This window comes from Cryptomeria japonica, chromosome 7 (genome assembly GCF_030272615.1).
Source record: "Cryptomeria japonica chromosome 7, Sugi_1.0, whole genome shotgun sequence".
Classification (NCBI taxonomy): Eukaryota; Viridiplantae; Streptophyta; class Pinopsida; order Cupressales; family Cupressaceae; genus Cryptomeria; species Cryptomeria japonica.
In genome coordinates this window covers 558,511,665-558,523,530 of record NC_081411.1, presented here as the reverse complement: position 1 = coordinate 558,523,530, position 11,866 = coordinate 558,511,665, and the positions used below count along the sequence as shown (strand labels likewise).

Genomic DNA, 11,866 nt, shown 5'->3' with positions numbered 1-11,866 from the left:
GAAATGAGGAGGTTTTATAGGATGACTAGAAGAAAAAATCTCTTTTCTCTATTCTAAACTTGATAGATAATGAAAAAATATCTAAAATATTGATACAAAGATATACATAAAACTTATGGGAAACCCTATAATTTTCATTTGTATCAATAGTTTTTATTCATACTAGTGATCCATATTGAGGATGAAGAAAGATAAATCTGGTTTTCCTCACTCTAGTGATAGATAATCAAATATGATCCAAAATATTGATATAAACTAAACTTATAAGTTTTTGACAAGTGTCTCATTGAAATCACATTTAGAAATACTATTCAAGTTATATATTATTTCCTAACTAACTTAACACCCAAATTCACTTAATTTCATCCAATATAGCCCCAACATAAGTTTTTGAGATGAGTCTCATTTAAAATAATAACATGTGATAGATTAGGATGAAGAACACCATATCTCGTGTTCCCAAATCTAATTATAGATTGTGGAAAATGAATCTAAGATATTGAAACAATTTGAAAATATGATTTTTTCATAAGCTTCATTCAAGTTATATATTATATCCTAACTAACTTGACACCCAAATTCACTTTTCTCAGCCCTCTTATTCTTCATCTTACACGTGCACATAAAATAATGTCAAAATTCATTCAAACACACATAGACCCTCGACAAAGTGAATTTTATAATTAATTCATACATTGTGCATGCTCGCATATATGTGCACCCAAGAATACCAAAATTCACTCAAACATGGCACAAAGTGAATTTCATACATAGACATACTCCATGTAAAGTGAACACTAAAAGTTATTTTGCACTCACATAAAGTGATAGTTCAAGTACATTGATAGACAAAATAATCTCAAAGTTCTTTTAAACACACATATGCGTAAGAATACCAAAGCTCACTCAAACAAAAATAATATCAAACTTCATTCAAACACACTAAACACTTGACATAGTGACTTTTAAAATTAGTTTATAGATTGACACACTACACATAATGCTCACATGTATGTGCACCCAAGAATACCAAAATTCACACAAACACACAACAAAGTGAACGCTAAAAAGTTATTTTGCACACACTCATATAAAGTGACAGTTCCAATACAAATTTTATAGACAAAAAAATGAATCTCAAAGTTCTTGTAAACACACACATAAGAATGTTAAAGCTTACTCAAACATAGACAAAGTTCTTGTAAACACACACATAAGAATGTTAAAGCTTACTCAAACATAGACAAACACATGACACAAAAACACTACACATACACAAAGTTAATTTTTATTTTGTTGTGCACATAATCACATAAATTAGTAGTTGAACATTTATACAAAAAAAATGAATGTCAAAGTTCTTTCAAACACACACAATGTCAAAGTCTACTTGTGTGTACACACAAAAGAAAGCCAAAGTTTAATTAGAGAAGTGCACATAATCACATAAATTGATAGTACTTTCAAATACACACATTCACACAAAAATGTCAAGCTCTACATGTGTGCACACACACAAAAGAAAGCCAAAGTTCAATCAAAGACACGTGAGACACAAAGTAAATGGAAATTTTCATTCATACATAAACAAAATCTAGTGAACATCAAAGCGTTTTTTACATACTCAACATAATGTGATAGTTTATATATATTTTATACACAAAAAAATGAGTGGTATTATTTTTAACACACAAAAAAAACTAATATTCAAGGAAGTTAGATCATGCACAAACACGCAACAAAAACTATGTCAAATTATATTTGTACAAAAACACCACACAAAATGAACACCAAAACATTTTTATGCAAACACCAATGCCCCACATAAAGTGATAGTTGAACTGTATTCATACACAAGAAAATGAATTTTAAAATTCCCTCACTCCACACAATGTGCCTCTTAATGTTAGTTAGATCACTCTCTCACACACAAAGTGAATTCTATTTGTATACAAACACATCACACAAAGTGAGCATCAAAATATTTTTATACATACATAAATACAATGCATACAAATATAACATAAAATTAATTTTAAACATATACAAATGCCTAGTAACAAAAAAAAAGTTCTTTCAAACTCCACATATTGCGCCTCTTAATGTCAAAATTAGATCTCTCTCTCACACACACACAAAGTGAATGCCAAAATTGGATCTCTCTCTCATACAAAGTGAATGTCAAAGATAGTTCATACACAAACAATTAAGGGAAGTCAAATACACATTTCACACACACACAAAGTGAATGTCAAAGAAGTTCAAACACACACTTCATACAAACAATATGAATTCAATTTTAAATATATAAATAGAATCAAATATAAGTCAATGTCAAAGTTCCAACCATGCTTCACAAAATTAAGGGATGTCACACACACACACACAATGAACATCAATAGTAGAACACACGTTTCACACACACTTCATACAAACAATTTGAATCAAATATAAGTCAATGCCAAAGTTCCAACCCACACTTCACACAAACAAGATTGAATTAAAGTGAAAATACTAAATTTTTAACCCAGCACACAACCAATTAATTTATCAATTAGAGTGAATGAAAATGTTCACACATTTCATACAAATAATAAATAAATTCAAACAATAAATGCAAATATAATGAATAAAATGCAAGTCAATACCAAAATTCCAACCCACTTCACACAAACAAGTATATTGAATTAGACAAACAAGAATAAAACACTAAACAAAGATGTTCGAAATGTAACTTGAAAAGAACACAACACTAAATATTACATAACTACTAAATTGCATTATGGTTAAAGAAAATTGTAATGCTTGACAATTATAGCGCACCATTTAAATCTTAAATCATTAAACATGATGAAATAAAGAACAAAAGAACAAACATGGCCCAAGTTAATTACCACCATTCTTTTCAACCTTTGAAAAAACTTTGAAAAAGGATGGTCATGGCCAATGGTCATTCTGCACAGCCTAAAAAATATTATAATAGTTGATAATCATAGTGCAATGTTTAGAATGTCAAATCATTAAACATGGAATAAAGAACAAAAGACAAAAGAACAAACACAAACAAAGTTCTATGGAATAATTAATTGGGCATCCAATCTTTTCAACCTTTGAAAAAGGATGGTCATGGCCAATGGTCATTACGCACAACCTTATCAAGGGGACCAATTCAACCCTTTCTAAATATTAAGAAAAAAATCATTTTATACATTAACAATCAATTCCAAAGTGCAAATATTTTTTCATATTTTAGTTTCAATTTTTCATTATATTCATCAAAGTAAATCTAACTTCAATGTTTAGAATGTCAAATCATTAAACATGGAATAAAGAACAAAAGACAAGAGAACAAAGACAAAGAAAATTCTATGGAATAATAAATTGGCATCCATTCTTTTCAACCTTTGAAAAAGGATGGTCATGGCTAGTGGTCATTACGCACAACCTTATCAAGGGTACCATTCATCAAAGTAGATCTAACTTCAATGTTTAGGATGTCAAATCATTAAACATGGAATAAAGAACAAACACAAACAAAGTTCTATGGAATAATTAATTGACATCCATTCTTTTCAACCTTTGAAAAAGGATGGTCATGGCTAGTGGTCATTATGCACAACCTTATCAAGGGTACCATTCATCAAAGTAGATCTAACCTCAATGTTTAGAATGTCAAATCATTAAACATGGAATAAAGAACAAAAGACAAAAGAACAAACACAAACAAAGTTCTATGGAATAATTAATTGGCATCCATTCTTTTCAACCTTTGAAAAAGGATGGTCATGGCTAGTGGTCATTACGCACAGCCTCATCAAGGGTACCAATTCAACCCTTTCTAAATAAAAATCATTTTACACATTAACAACCAATTCCAAAGTGCAAATATTTTTTCATATTTTAGTTTCAATTTTTCATCATATTCATCAAAGTAGATCTAATTTCAATTAGGAATATGTCAAATAACCAACATCAAATTTTGTTTAAATTTATATCAATTTTTCTATCAATAAAAGATACAACAACTTAACATATTATTAAAAAAAACTTATGACAAAAAATTTCAGTGACATAAACCCTAAAAATAAAACCTTTGAGAAAAATTTAAAAAAGAGCAAAACCATGCCAAACAAATATAGGATGACAGCGAAAAAGAACAAAAGTTAAAAAAAGAGACTGAGGGGCAAAGACAAACAGATCTATACATTCATTGAAGTGACTAAAGTGAATCTAACTTCAGATACAAGAGCATCAACATTAACCATGCTTTATTATCAGTACATCATGGCAACATTATCACAGCAGCAATAAACGATGCTTTTTTATCAGTACAACATGGCAACATTATGACAGCAGCAATAAATAAATATATCATGACAAGAGTATAACAACAACGAAATTATCATAAAAGCAATGATAGTGGTATAACAACAATAACTGTATCATGATTTGGATTCATAACTAATGATATAAGTTCTATAATAGTTTTTGATTAATAAAACAGTAAGTTCTATAATAGTTAACACCAACTGCAATAATATTACTATCAGTATAGCATAAATGCATTATGACAGCAGCAATGATATATTAGAGTCAATAAAGTATTATGACAGCATGACAACATTATTATTAGTAACTGCATTATGACAGCAATATAACAGCAATGAAATTTATCATGAAAATATTAGCAATAATTTAAATTCTTGATTTCATTTTACAAATTTAACTGAATCTTAAGCTTCAAAATTTTTGAGTGGATTAGAGTCAATTATTATTGTCAGTTGCAAAAGAGATTAAACCATACTCTAAATCTAAAGATTAATCTAAAACATACTATTAGAGAGCCATGGTATTGTACAGCGTGGTATTGTGTGAGAAGTGTAGACAACCATACTCTAAACCCTAATATTAATCTTGAAATTAACTTTACTATATATTTTCCATTCAAGAAGTGTGCATTTTATCTTTGAATTGACTTTCTTTCCTACAATGGAAGAATGTTTTCCAATAATGTTTGGAATAGTAAAAAATTGTGTTAAAAGACTCGTGAAATATAGTATTAACTCAAGACTATTCAGATTTACAAAAGACCCAAACCAACCTGAAACTGGACCTTTTACACAACAGTTTGTATCACAAAGAACAAATTTCAACCACAAACAAAGGCAAGGTATGAACGAATGAATCATCTCAGTCCAAAACAAGTTTGGACATAAATACAAGAAACATGATCAAACGAGGAACTGTGATTTGTTAGCAAATATTTAATGCAAACTCCATGACCGTATTCATCTCCAAGCCTATATAAAGATTGATGGTTTCATTTGCTTTATAGAGTCGGCCACTGGCATGTCAGTGGAATGCTAAAGGCACTTTTGCCCATTTTTGCCTTGTTTCATGTGCCTTGGCGTGGAGGAAAACAGTGTTATACAGTCAAATAAAGTCTACTGCAGTTTTCTGAAACTAAATGTTGCTTCCCAAATGTAACGTGATTAATGAATATCTGTGAAAGAGGTCAGGAATACATTTGCCTGTCTCTGTAGTTTATACAATAGGTTTATATTGAATTTTCTAAGTAACAGCAATTTGTTTGAATATTTAATCAGTAGTATTGTAGATTCATTTCCTATACATTTTGCAATGTTCAATTACAGAGACAGAGACAGAGACAGGCAAGTGTATTCCTGACCTCTTTCACAGATATTCACTAATCACATTACATTCGGGAAGCAGCATTTAGTTTCAGAAAACTGCAGTATACTTCATTTGACCGTATAACACTGTTTTCCTCCACGCCAAGGCACAATATATTGATGTCTGCATGGCTTTAGCACCTATGCATTCATATTTATCTAATTCTCAGTGTTTCCATAGAAAATACATACTTGCAAGCATACTTAAATGACATTAATTTATTCTAGACCTACGTGATGGACGGTGCACATCATACTGCAGGAGGGCAGGGTGAAATCAAATGTGTCTGACTGTAATTCTAGGAAAGTATTTTAAAATAGATTCTTTTGAAGATTGCTATCTTTCTTATACTGAAATGAGGTGGTTTGTTCAGAATCAAAAACAGAATTCATAGTCTTGAGATGCTTGTGTAGGTTATAAATGAACTAAAAAAGTATTTCAAATCATTTGGTAAAACACAGTAAAATCAAAATGCAGTAAAGTCAAAAGAACATTCAATAAGTACAAAGAGCTCAAAAAGATATATGCACGATGTGATCACGAATATAATAAACAGATTCAAGCAGAACAAAACTAGTGCACAGAGTAAGTTGAGGAAGAATCCTTTAATGCACATAGTTGCAACGACATAACTGAAGTAAATGGATATGAAGGAAACAAATCAAGGATATGGATTTGAAGGACACAAATCATGCAATCTTCAAATTATGGGTATGAAGAACACAAATCATGCAAGGAAATACAAAACTACAAGAACAAAGCGCATAATAAATGCTCAACCCTCAAAGTGCATTTTAGTCGATCTCTGGCATGTCAGTGGCATATGCCAAAGTGCACTTGTGTCTGCATGGCTTTAGCACCTGTGTATTCATTCATATTACCATCGCAAACATATACTTGCAACATATAGCATTTGAATGACATAAATTTATTCTTGACCTAGATGATGAACGGTGTACATCATACTGCAGCGGAGCATAGTAAATCAAAATGCAGACGACTCCCAAAAAGAAAGATATATGCACGATGTGATCATGAACATAAAGCAGAACAAAACTAATGCACAAAGTAAGCTCTGGAAGACTACTTGAATGCACATAGACAAAGACTTATTGCAAATACATGTGCTAAAAGAAAATTGAACCTGCAATATACATGTGCTGATGATGAAGACTTATAATTTTAGACAAGATTTCAATTTATAGGTCAAATTGAAAACATAGAAATGTTAATTTTGCGGTGAGCTTCTCAATTTTCTCCTCAAATATGACATTTGGTTAACCAGTGTTTATATAACCTCATGTCTGGGGACTGCCTAGTGGAAAGCCAAATGTGAGTCTACGAAATATCCAGGGTTTAGTGACACTTAGAAACCCAAAATAATGAGAATTGAAATCCATGGGATCCTTAAGCAAAATGAAGTAAAGTGAAAATGATCATTTCAAGCTAAGCCTGCCTACATTCACACTAATGAATAACAACATTCAATAATAGACCAGTAAACACAAAGAGCCCAAAAAAATATGGGCAATTTGACACATCATAAAAACAGAGAAGTAAATAAATCTTTCCAATCTTCTATGTACATGAAGACCACAAAACTATGAGAGCAAACTGCAATTCTTTCTAAGAGTATTTTCTTGGATGTATAGTTCTCCTCATTGTTGTCTTCCAATCACCACCGACAGAAGAAAAAGAAGGAAAAAAAAGCAAAGAAGAGAGGGGCATGGCCATGCCATAAACATGGAATGAAAGACAAACAAAACGAAAAAACAGAATAGGGAACAATCTACCCTGCTTCTCAAATAAATTGCCCATATATAGAAAAAGTGACAGGTGCTAATGGTGGAGAAGAAATTTGTAATGTGAACTTGCCCCTGCATTGTGAATGAGGAATACTAGAGGGCCCCGAGAATCGCTAGCAGTAGTAGATCACAAGGATGAACAATATCTCATTGATCTGCCCCCTTTTGTATGTGAATGAACAATATCTCATTGATATGCTTGAAATTTTGAAATTGGTGACCTCACAAAGAAAAATTGCCAAGCATCTCTGATCAAGGTACCAGAAGAACGTATACATAGAACCACCAGTCTCTATAAAAACAATGCTACCTCCCACAAATTTCATGGTAGACGGGACACTAGAAAATAAAATAGTCCTCAGTATCCACCTCTAGATAGATCAGAGGTGTCAGACTGTTCACTCTGTAACTACAGTGGTCAGTCTCAACTCATACCTAAACTAGCCAAGCAGAGCCCTCAAAGCATGAGACCAGTGATGTTGAAAATAATTGGGCCAAATAATGCTCCCATCAGCAACTTATTAGAAGTGCTCAATCAATGCATCTGCATCCTGGGGTAAATTAGTTTCTGTACCAAATAGTGGATTATTTGTTGCGCTTTTGGTTTGATGTGTGTGCTTTCTGTTTGGGTTTGCAATTTTGTGTGGTTGTGTTTGGGAGCCTAATTAATAACAGTGTCAGTGTGGAAGTCAATTAAAAAAAAAATTCTTTTATAGTTTACAATGCTGAGCGATCTGTATGTGGGTGCATTCTTTGCAGGAGGCATCTAATTGTGCTACAAACGAGGCATACATACCTTACCCCTGTGGAATTTGAATCTGTGACCTCTCTTTCAAGAACACAAGTTCTCCACCACTAGACCAACTCAGACTGTATATGTATTTCGTGCCACATATATGTATTTCATGGCACACATGCTGAAGCAGACTCTTGTATAAGTGCTGAAAGAGACAACCGTTGCAGAACCACCAAAGAAGGGTGAAGCATATGACCCACTGAAGGGTAAAGCATACAGCCAACCCAAGAGTGAAGTGTATCGCCCACCACAAAGAAGCATATGGTTGGCTAGAGAAAATGATGCATACAGTCAGATGAAAGCTGAACAGTCATGTTTCTTGTACAGATGGCATGTGCAGATTGACTGTTGCATCAAACTTCTTGAAATTGCAATTATTATATCTAGCAGACGCTGGACAAGATTGACTCTTCAGTTTTACCTACAAATCTTTGGAAGACCACAAGTCGCCCTGCAGCTAGTTTCAATAGTGAAACAAGTGACAGAGTGTACAGACAGTGAGTGTTGGATGGACCTCAGGATGAGAACAGAGTGGTTCTTAGGCATAATTGGTCTTGTATAAAAAGAGGATAGATTGCACCACAAAGTCCCTGCAACCAAGTTGATTAATGCCAAGGAACCAGGTAGCATGGTTTGGTTTGGTTGGGTTCCTTACTTTCTTCTTGTGCTTTCACTGTGTAACCCTGGGGTACCTGTTAGCCAGTTGTTCATTTAACCCACTTGTGGTTTGCATCACTAGAGTCATAAATTTTTACCATTGTTGAAGTAATCTCTACATTGCGGTGAATTGTGGAAAAAATTGCTCTTCTTTGTTACAATGGAAGATATTTTCAATGATGGTTGGAATAGAAATTCTAAGGTTTTCTAAATCACAACCATACTCTAAATCCGAAAGATTAATCTTCAAATAATCTCCACAATATATTTTACATTCAAGAAGTGTGCATTAAATTATCTTTGAACTGGCTTTCTTTCCTACAATAGAAGAATTTTTCGCAGCAAACATGCGTAGAATAGTAAAAAAGATTGTGTTAAAAGCTGTATGAAAATAAATACATGATTTTAACTAGAACCTTATACGCTTATGAACTCAAACTCTTCAAATTTACAAAGACCCAAACCAACCTGAAATTGGATCGCCTTTTACACAATAATTTGTAAATTGTCCAAAAATCCTAAGATTAAACAAAACCAATTTCAACCACAAACAATATAAAAAGTTAGAGCAAATGTATAGAACAAAATCAGAGTTATACACAAAGCATTTAGTTACTGCAAAAATACAAGATCAAAAAAGTAATTCATATAAAACAATTTGAGACTGGAACAGACGTCTTTAACACATTATACATGATTTTATGAACATTGTTATTGAATCTTTTCAGATTTGCAGGAAACCTGCAACAGTCTACATGATTGACATAATTTGGAAAAAAATGAAATAAAGAAACATGTGCAACTAAATTTAAGGAAAAAAAACTTCAACCTACATTAAATTCACAATAAAATAATTGCAAGGAAGGCATTTAACCGAAAGTATGACCAAGCCAAACATCTCAGTACAAACCAACTTTGGGCATGAATATAAGAAGCATGACCAAACTGAGAACTGAACTCTGATTTGTCTACAGTCATTCCTCAAAAGAAAAAGATTTAATGCAAACCCCATGACTGTATTCAGCCCCAAGCCTAGAAAGTTTGAATAGTTTCATTTGCTTTATAGAGACGGCCTCTGGCATGTCACTGGCATGCCACAGGCACTTTTGCCCATTTTTATCCTGTTTCATGTGTCTGCATGGCTTTAACACCCGTGTATTCATTTTCTCTAATTGTCCCTGTTTCCATAGCAAACGCATACTTGCAACATATAGCATTTGAATGACATAATGTGAGTAACTATAATTCTCGGAAAGCATTTTAAAATAAAATTTATGAATTCCTCTGAAGATTGAAATCTTTCTTATGATGAAATGAGGTGGTTTATTCAGAAATAAAAGCACAATTCATAGTGTAGGTTCTAAATGAATTATAAAAGATTAAAGTATATCAAATTTATTTGAAAGAACACACTAAAATCAAAACGCAGAGGACTCTTGAAATCCAGTCCTAAAATAATCATTTCAAGCTACATGAATAAATAAGAAAATTCAACAATAATAAACTAATAAATACAAAGAGCACAAAAAGGTATAAGGTATATGCACATAAAAAAGCAGAATAAAGTAGAAGAGAACCAGTGCACACAGTAAACTCTGGAAAACTCCTTGAATGGACATAGACCAAGACATATTGCAAAGACACGAACTAAAGAAAATCTATCTCAAGTAAATAAAGCCTTCTAATCTTCTAGTAGAAGGATATGGACACAAATCATCATGGAAGGAAAGACAAAACTATGACTACAAAGTGCAGTTTAGATGCTCAACCTGCAATATGCACCATAATCTCTTATGTAGAATGCTAATGATGAAGACCTCTCATGCAAACTTAAATATACAAATGGTTTTTAGCTATCCAAAGAAAGAAAATGCTTTTAAAACCTCATGTCTGTGAGGTGCCTAGTGGAAAGCCAAATGTGAGTCTATGAAATATCCAGGGTTTAGTAACACCTAGAGATCCAGAATAATGAGGATTGAAATCCATGGAATCTTTAAGCAAAATGAAGCAAAGTGAAAATATCAATTCAAGCTATATCCTGCTTATATTAGCACTAACGAATAGCAGCATTCAATAATAGACCAGTAAACACAAAGAGCCCCCAAAAACATGGCCTATGTCAACACAACACAACAAATAGAGTCAAGAAGAGTATTGAATTCAAATCTTTCCAATCTTCTATGGATACGAAGAACACAAGAAAAACTACAGTTTAGATGCTCAACTTACAGTATTTCTTAGCTGCAACTCCTATCAGCCACTCGTAAGGATGTATAATTCTACTCATTGTTGTCCTCCTCCAATCACCATCCACAGAAAATAAAAAATTAAAAAAATGGAGACACAGGCAAAAGAAAAAAAAAACATAGAAGGGGCATGGCCATGCCATAAACATGAAATAAAACACAAACAAAACCCAAAAAAACCAGAATGCGGAACAATCTGCACTGCTTCTTGAATAAATTGCCCATATATAGAAGAGGTTTCAGGAGTTTTTTCTAACGGTAACATAGACCATTCCCTGCAAATCGTTGATTTGATCTCATCGTATGGCTATAGTTTGAGAACTGTTTAGAGATGAGAGCAAAACCCTAACGGTAACATAGACCATCTCCTCTTTGAATTCATAGTAGGCCATTAACCAGATGCATCCGAGCAGAATTGTCATCGACGATACTTAAATTAGCCTCATGGTACGTAGAAATTGTACTCTCTTAAATGACTTCTATTCTTTAGCCACTTTAAATTTATTTAATTAATTAGATGTTACTTTAGGTATCTCATTTTAAAGTACTTTTCTTTCTTTAAATTCTATTATATAAAAATGGGACAAAAATTTATTTTAATTTGGTATTTCACATTCAAAATATTTGTTTGTAGAGGAGTTATTCTAAGTCATTGAAGAGTTGATGAA

General features: G+C 32.5%; 1 long non-coding RNA gene across 1 annotated transcript; it reads right to left on the bottom strand.

Moving 5' to 3' along the window:
- Positions 1-9,624: 9,624 nt before the first annotated feature.
- On the bottom strand, positions 9,625-11,650 carry LOC131031090 (uncharacterized). Its single transcript, XR_009102968.2, has 2 exons — positions 11,182-11,650; positions 9,625-10,152 (listed from the first exon to the last, which is right to left on the bottom strand). It is a non-coding gene; the product is annotated as an uncharacterized LOC131031090 (long non-coding RNA).
- Positions 11,651-11,866: the final 216 nt, after the last annotated feature.